Source organism: Homarus americanus, unplaced genomic scaffold, assembly GCF_018991925.1.
Source record: "Homarus americanus isolate GMGI-L3 unplaced genomic scaffold, GMGI_Hamer_2.0 scaffold39155, whole genome shotgun sequence".
Classification (NCBI taxonomy): domain Eukaryota; kingdom Metazoa; phylum Arthropoda; class Malacostraca; order Decapoda; family Nephropidae; genus Homarus; species Homarus americanus.
This window is the reverse complement of record NW_024737042.1, coordinates 9,931,744-9,938,698: the sequence shown is the minus strand read 5'-3', so window position 1 is coordinate 9,938,698 and position 6,955 is coordinate 9,931,744. Positions and strand designations below refer to the sequence as shown.

The 6,955-nt window shown below is 36.5% G+C and overlaps 1 protein-coding gene across 1 annotated transcript in view; it reads left to right on the top strand.

Moving 5' to 3' along the window:
• Nucleotides 1–1,254: 1,254 nt before the first annotated feature.
• LOC121872690 overlaps nucleotides 1,255–6,955 on the top strand; it is an 88,595-nt gene continuing 82,894 nt past the window's right edge. The window contains exon 1 of the mRNA XM_042375679.1: nucleotides 1,255–1,310. The gene's annotated coding sequence lies outside the window, so the exon portion shown is untranslated. The remainder of the gene's footprint in view (nucleotides 1,311–6,955) is intronic.

Below are 6,955 nucleotides of genomic sequence, written 5' to 3'. Positions count from 1 at the left end.
GCTAGATCTAGAGCTTTTGGTTTTTTTCTAGCGACATTTTAGAGCGATTTACTACTTGTCACACATCTAGAGATATCCACAGATATCTAGCGACTTTCTGGATACTTTTGGACTGTCCATGAATACTCAGTTTTCCTAATTTCGAGCCATAATATATAGCAACGGGGTTACAGGGACAATAAATAATAAGAAAAGTTTAATACATTTGAACGGGTCGTGGTACAGAAGGAGGGACACGTCTATTTCCTGATCACTTGATGTCAGCCCGTCCATGGCTAATGTTGCCGTGTCGTCATTTATTTGTCTATTACCTTCGCCTTTGTAGCACCTGGGTAACTTACCTCTTTGTCAGATATGCAATATGAATTTCATTAATACGCTAAATTTTAAAGAATATTAGCAAAACATCTTATAGAATTAATTCTATCAAGCCTGCGTGGTTCCAAACTTGTCATCCGCCTCCACCATGGGTGACCCATAGACTCCATACAGTTGCCCCGACACTGTTCACCCGCTTTGCCAAAAACCATCAAGTAAAGTTTCCGCTTGTTTGCATGCTGTTTATTAATTTGAACCCTTCATAGTCCCAATAGAAAATGGGTAAGCCACAGTATTCGCAGCGATTTAGGAAGGAATGGCTCAGAGATGACAGATACAAAATTGGCTTCTGGAGGTGCCAGGAGATAATAAAAAAGGATTTCGTAAATTTTGCAAGTGTACTTTGTCTGCTAAGTTGTGCGACATTGAAAAATACAAAAACACTAAAAAACACAAGAAAGCAGAAGAGCCGTTTAGTGCAGAAAGAGACAATTTTACCATTCAAGAAACTTGGTGAAGCAAAAAAAGTGGAGGGAACTCTGGCCATGTTTGTAGCTGAACATTGTTCTATTCGTGTGGTAGAACACTTAAGTGAAGTGTGTAAAGTATGTTTTAGTGACAGCAAGGCAGGCAGTGAACTCAAGTTAAAAAGATCAAAGTGTTCTGGGATAATATGCAATATTCTTGCGCCACATTTCACAGAAAATCTGAAAAATGATATTTTTACATAATGCATTTTATTTATACTCCGTCCATTATAGTCGGCATTATGAAAATATTATTTGCATCAAATTACTGAAGGGGGGGAATAATAGCTAGCGACTTTCCATGGAAGATTTAGCGACATTTAGCTGCTTTTAGGTACCAGCCTAGCGACATTTGAAAACCCGAGTTGGCAACACTGTCTGGAACTCTTGATGTAAACAAACACTTGAGTGGCAACAGTGGGGCGGGGAGGTCCGTAGGTCCGTCCGTGTGGCAGCTGGCATGAGGTACGTGATTAGGGGTTCATATTGGTCCATTTGATGACGTTTTCCTCGGCATTTTTTTTTTACATAGCTACTCAAGTATATACAGTGCAGTGAAAGGTGAGGTCAAGGTTTACGAAAGTGTTATCACCCGAAGAAAATGTGCGATTTGGTTTATTTGTTAGGTCTAGTTCTAGTAGGTTATATGCATTATTATTTCCATTTATGTGTTTAATATTATGCTAATAGCGTGTACAAAAAATATAAACCAAATCGCACAAAGCAAAATAACCTAGGAAACCCTAACCTAACCTCACTCAACTCTAATCTAAACCTTACTCAACCTTACTCAACCTAATCTAACCTAACCTTATCATAAACAAAAGAACCTAGAACACCGTACCTTACTATTGTCACGAAGGAAAAAATCTTAAACGACTTACCTTATACGCTGATTAATTTTACGGTGTCTGTGAACAAATGCGTAGGAGCCGGTCCGACTAATTACCCAAATGTACCCAAATGTAGCTGCAATGAAGTCAAAAGATGGTCCTACATGAATAAATCGGACTGCCAATCACTTCTCGACTAGTATTTGGTGTCACGAAGTCACAAAAAATTGGTAAACTTAATTTAAACTGAGTTAATAGATCGCGTGCTTGCACCGAGGGAGTGAGTAATTACCCAAATGTACCCAAATGTAGTCACAATAAAGTCAAATGATGGTCCTACAAGCGTAAATCGGGCTGTGAATCACTTCTCAATTTTTATTTAGTGTCATAAAGTCACAAAAAATTGGTAAACTTAATTTAATCAGAGTTGTGTTAGGTTAGGTTAGGTACATGCACTCTATCTATTAACTCAGATTAAATTAAGTTTACCAATTTTTTGTGACTTCGTGACACCAAATACTAGTCGAGAAGTGATTGGCAGTCCGATTTATTCATGTAGGACCATCTTTTGACTTCATTGCGGCTACATTTGGGTAATTAGTCGGCCCCCGTAGGAGCGCCTATTACATTAAACCTGGTATTGGTTTTTGGGGTGAAATTCCAATCATGCACCGGCATTTCTCTCGCTGTTATTAATGTTTTTTCGTAATGTTTAGACAATTCTAAGACCTTTTTCTTTTATGATATTTCCGCCGGAAATTAAGGATAACTGAGATATTAATTTTTCAATACTATTAGATTTGATCAGTCACAAGTGTCGCCATTTGCTGTTTACGTCTCAGAGAGAAGGTCTGACCACCCATCATGCAGTACTCCTGGCTTCTTAAGTGTCTACAGCGCATGTGTGTGGGGGGGGGGGGTTCTTTTTGGCTATAGCGATAGGAGACTTGTAATTGGGCAAGAGTTTTTGTCTTAGCCAATGAACAATGCGTCGGGAGCGGAGATTTGATTTTTCAGTACCAGAATAACCAAATATGGTTGAACAGGTGGAAAGAGCTGTGCCGACATTGTGATAGATTATTTTTATGTCAATTGCAGAGTTTCATGAGAAAAATAGTGTTATGTTAGGTTAGGTTTTGTTAGTTGGTTGGTATTTTATTTATGTGATTTACTCGAAAAAAATACATTTTCGTTAAGACCATGGTCACAAATAAGAGCTCACAAACGAGAATCCTCAAGAACAAGGCGTGATAAATTGCAATAAGAATAATCACAACCACCGCAGGCCAACATTATGTAAACGAGACTCGAACACGTAATATTCACGTCATGTACCCGGGGGAACCGTATAAGTGGGTGGACACACAGTTCATAGAGAATTGTGACGAATGTTAACGGCATAGAAAACCATGACGAGAATCCAATCAGTCTAAAAGATTGTGTAAAAGTAGAAATATGGCACAATTACATCATTTATTGCTTGATAATAAAAAAGGAAGAGATAAACTATAGTTGATAGAAAGAAAATAGAGGATGCATTTAATAAATAAACTAAAGAAAAATAAAGTGGTATTTACGTAATTGTAATCTTAATAAAAGATGCGTAATTATTTTATTGAAAGGATCAGTAATAATGAAACAAAATTTATACAATTGGAGAGGAAGCGAGCAATGGCGGCGGGACGGGAATTGTGAAACGAATGGTCTTAGGGTAAGAAAATGATTTTTGGTGTTGGAAATGCACCTAGATGCGTAATTTTAATGCCATAACAGGAGTGTTCGCCATGTGTTCACCCTGTAATTTCCCTCTTCATTCATGCCCTGCCCACTAACAAGGAATGTAAGATCGTAGGATAGAGTAAATGAAAAAATTGCCAAAAAAAAATAAGTTATAATAGGAAGTTGCTGTTTCTTTTAATATTCTTACAATCATCAAAACCATAAGAACTGTATAGCAAAAATAAAGAAAATCAACAAACAACTTCTAATGATAACAGTTTCGTAAACATTTTCCTTTTTTTTTAATTTGTTCATTTGCCCATAAAATGAAGGTCAGGTTTGAATAAAACATACCTAAATACCTGTACAAAAAACTATTCCCAACAAAAAGCCATAACCTTTCAACTAAGGTTAAGTTTAGTTTAGAGATAACCACTTTTTAACACATTTGCCAAAACTACAGCAGTGTCCACTATAAAACTCAGTTCAATTGCAGCATTTTAAAAATCTTTTTCGATGAAAATTGGCAGTGGGTCAGTCATCAATAATTACCGAGGGAAATTGTAGGGTAAAACACTGAAAAACTGATCATTTGACACTAAAATTACATTTCTACGCATGTTGTCTGCACTTTTTGTTTACAATTGACCCACTCAGTCCAAGCGTACTCTCGTGTCCACAAAATTTTAAAATTGTACCATGACACTTCAACAAAACTGCTTTCATTGGTACCAGATATCCAAATGAGTACTTTTTGTTTAATATGGTGGGGGTCCATAGTCCCCCAGCTAGGAAGTTAATTAATGTTAGGCAGGTTTCTTTGGTTGGTTAGGTCAGGTTTTATTAGGTTCTAGTAAATTTTGCCTCTTTTAAAATACTTATTATATCATAAGAACATCTATGGAAAAGATGAATTAAATTGATTAACTCCTTCTGGTGGCAGCAGTGTTCTCATACAACACCGCTGCTTCTAGCGTACCGTATATCTCGGCCCACAAGGCGATGGGGTGCATAAGATGACCCCCAAAATTTTCATTTAAAAAGTTGGTTTTGAGCTCTATTCGCTAAGACTACCCCAAATGTGACACTTACCATTGGGAGCTTACTGACCCAGTAGTCCTTTACCAACCGTCCCATTGACCAGTGCTGTTTACACATCCTTGGTTATTTAAAATAAGGCCAATTCACTTCAAGTAATGGCATCAAATGTTACCGACTGGTGTAGTGTAAACACTAGTGATGTCACTTAAGCGTCTGTTATTTAACTGGAACTAATGTTGGTGTCAAGTAAAAAATTTTCCATTAGTCATACGTATCTTTACGTCCGTCCGAACAACGTCCGATTGCATATACGTCCGTGGCCCATAAAAATAATAAGAAAATAATGGGGATAAAAAAAAAACATTCAGACAACGGGACGTAGCGGACGTAAGTGGCCTTAGAGCGGGCACGCTCACGCATGCATCACGTGTTCTTAACCAAAATATATTGTGCTGCCAGGCGTATGATGATACAGTACAGCAACTATATTTCCATAATATGTTTTGATAGATATAAGAAATGCCTATGTTACTGGTTTGTTTTTTGGCTATTGTAGTGTTCAGTACAGTACAGTACTGTACTTTTAATTTGATTTCCTTACTTACGAAATAAAAAGTTTACAAACTGTATAACAGTGTATGCGTGGTTTTGCCTCATCGGCATTGTAGACATTATGTTATTTTATTAGCCTTCTTAACCTCTGTGTTTCATTAGTTGTGAATGTTATCTAGTGAATTTAGTCAATATTGTACAGTACAAGTACTGTACACTGCAATATTCCACATACACGTAAGTATAAATACAAAGTTCACAATGTGATGTTCGGACAAAGTCCAAGTCAGTTAAAGTCACGTTTCCAAGAACGTATCTAGGACGTTAAGCGACGCATGACTGTACTTGAAATGGATTTACTGATTTATTTGTTTATTTATTTATTTATAATATACTGCAATATATTAAACACACTGCAAGTATTTTCTTTAATTTATAAGATTACCGGTATATTGAAATAATAAAAATGTATTATAAACCTGTCTAACATACCGTAAAATAACGACATACCCTGGTAATAAACGCAGCTATCATCACGCACCGCCCGCCATTTGCCAGTGACGAGACAAAATAGGGAGTGGTTTTTTTTTTTACATCCAGCGCTCGCTGTCATTACGCACTTTTAGGGGTCATTTTCCCGCTTGCCTTTGTGTCCGAGTTGGCCAATAATGCATTTCTTTACTGATCATAATACATATTTCCCATAAATAATTCATTTAGACTTCATTTTTTTTGCATTACTCTTCATAAGAAGTTCTCAGCGACACACCCACGCAGACTGTTTTTTTGCATTACTCTTCATAAGAAGTTCTCAGCGACACACCCACGCAGACTGTCGTCAGGCTTTACCTTGGGAGACCACGTAGGTTTTACAAATAATTATCGGAATAATAATTCCACAGATGAAAAAAAGATCAAAAGTGAGAAACAATATACTGTATGTACAGTATGTTGTGTTGTCAAAGTAAGAGAAACAATTGAAACTCTGCAATTGTGTGTAAATGAGGCAGAAAGTCAGATCAGTAACCTGGGACTTGGTCACAATTTTCGTGATGCCATATGGCAGCAGGGTCTACCATTAGACAATACATTATGCTTTCAATACCTGTATCTTCCCAGGCGGTAATACTGTACCTCTCTGTTTGGTAGCTGCCTACTACCTACACAACTTTTAGTAATATTTCTTTGATACAAAATGATAAATTAGACAAACAATGAAAATAAACAAACAAAATTTAATTACCAAGACGCTTCTCATTGGCTGCTGTAAGAGGGGGAGATAGGGCTATTTTTAGCCCGTCATTGTGTCCGGAGTGGCCAGTAATGCATACCGGTATATTTACTGACCATAATACTTATCTCCTATAAATAATTCATTTAAAATTTATTTTTTTACAAAGAATATTCAGTAAATGACTGCGATAATTCTTGAAACTACCGACATAACCCAACTTACCAAACCTAACGGTCTTATCTTATCTAACCTAAACTAATCATCTTTAGAGTACTTCTTAGCTAGTTTATGGTGAGGGTACAGCATTGTTTCACTTGTTGACACCCAAAAATTTTAAGGATTTTATGTTTGCAATCAGTTGTTTAGACAATTTTAAGACCCTTTTCTTCTATGATATTTCCTTCACAAAGGACTTATATATGCCAGGGAGTCCAAGGTTAGGAGGTCAGGTTAGGTCATTTGCAAGAAAAACTTCAAAGAAAATGTCTTAAAATTGTCTCAACACTTGATTTCAACCATAAAATTTTCAAGATGTTTTGGGTGGCAGCAAGTGAAATTTCACCAGGGTGAGTTGATAATGTTTTATTTTAGCTGTCATAAATTTTCCCATAAAAATCACAGTACAGTATACTGTACTGTACTGTAAATCTAATATGTAGGGTGGAAATTACAACTCCTGTAATATCTAATATACCTAAACTAAGCTAACCTAACCTTACTTACCAAACCTA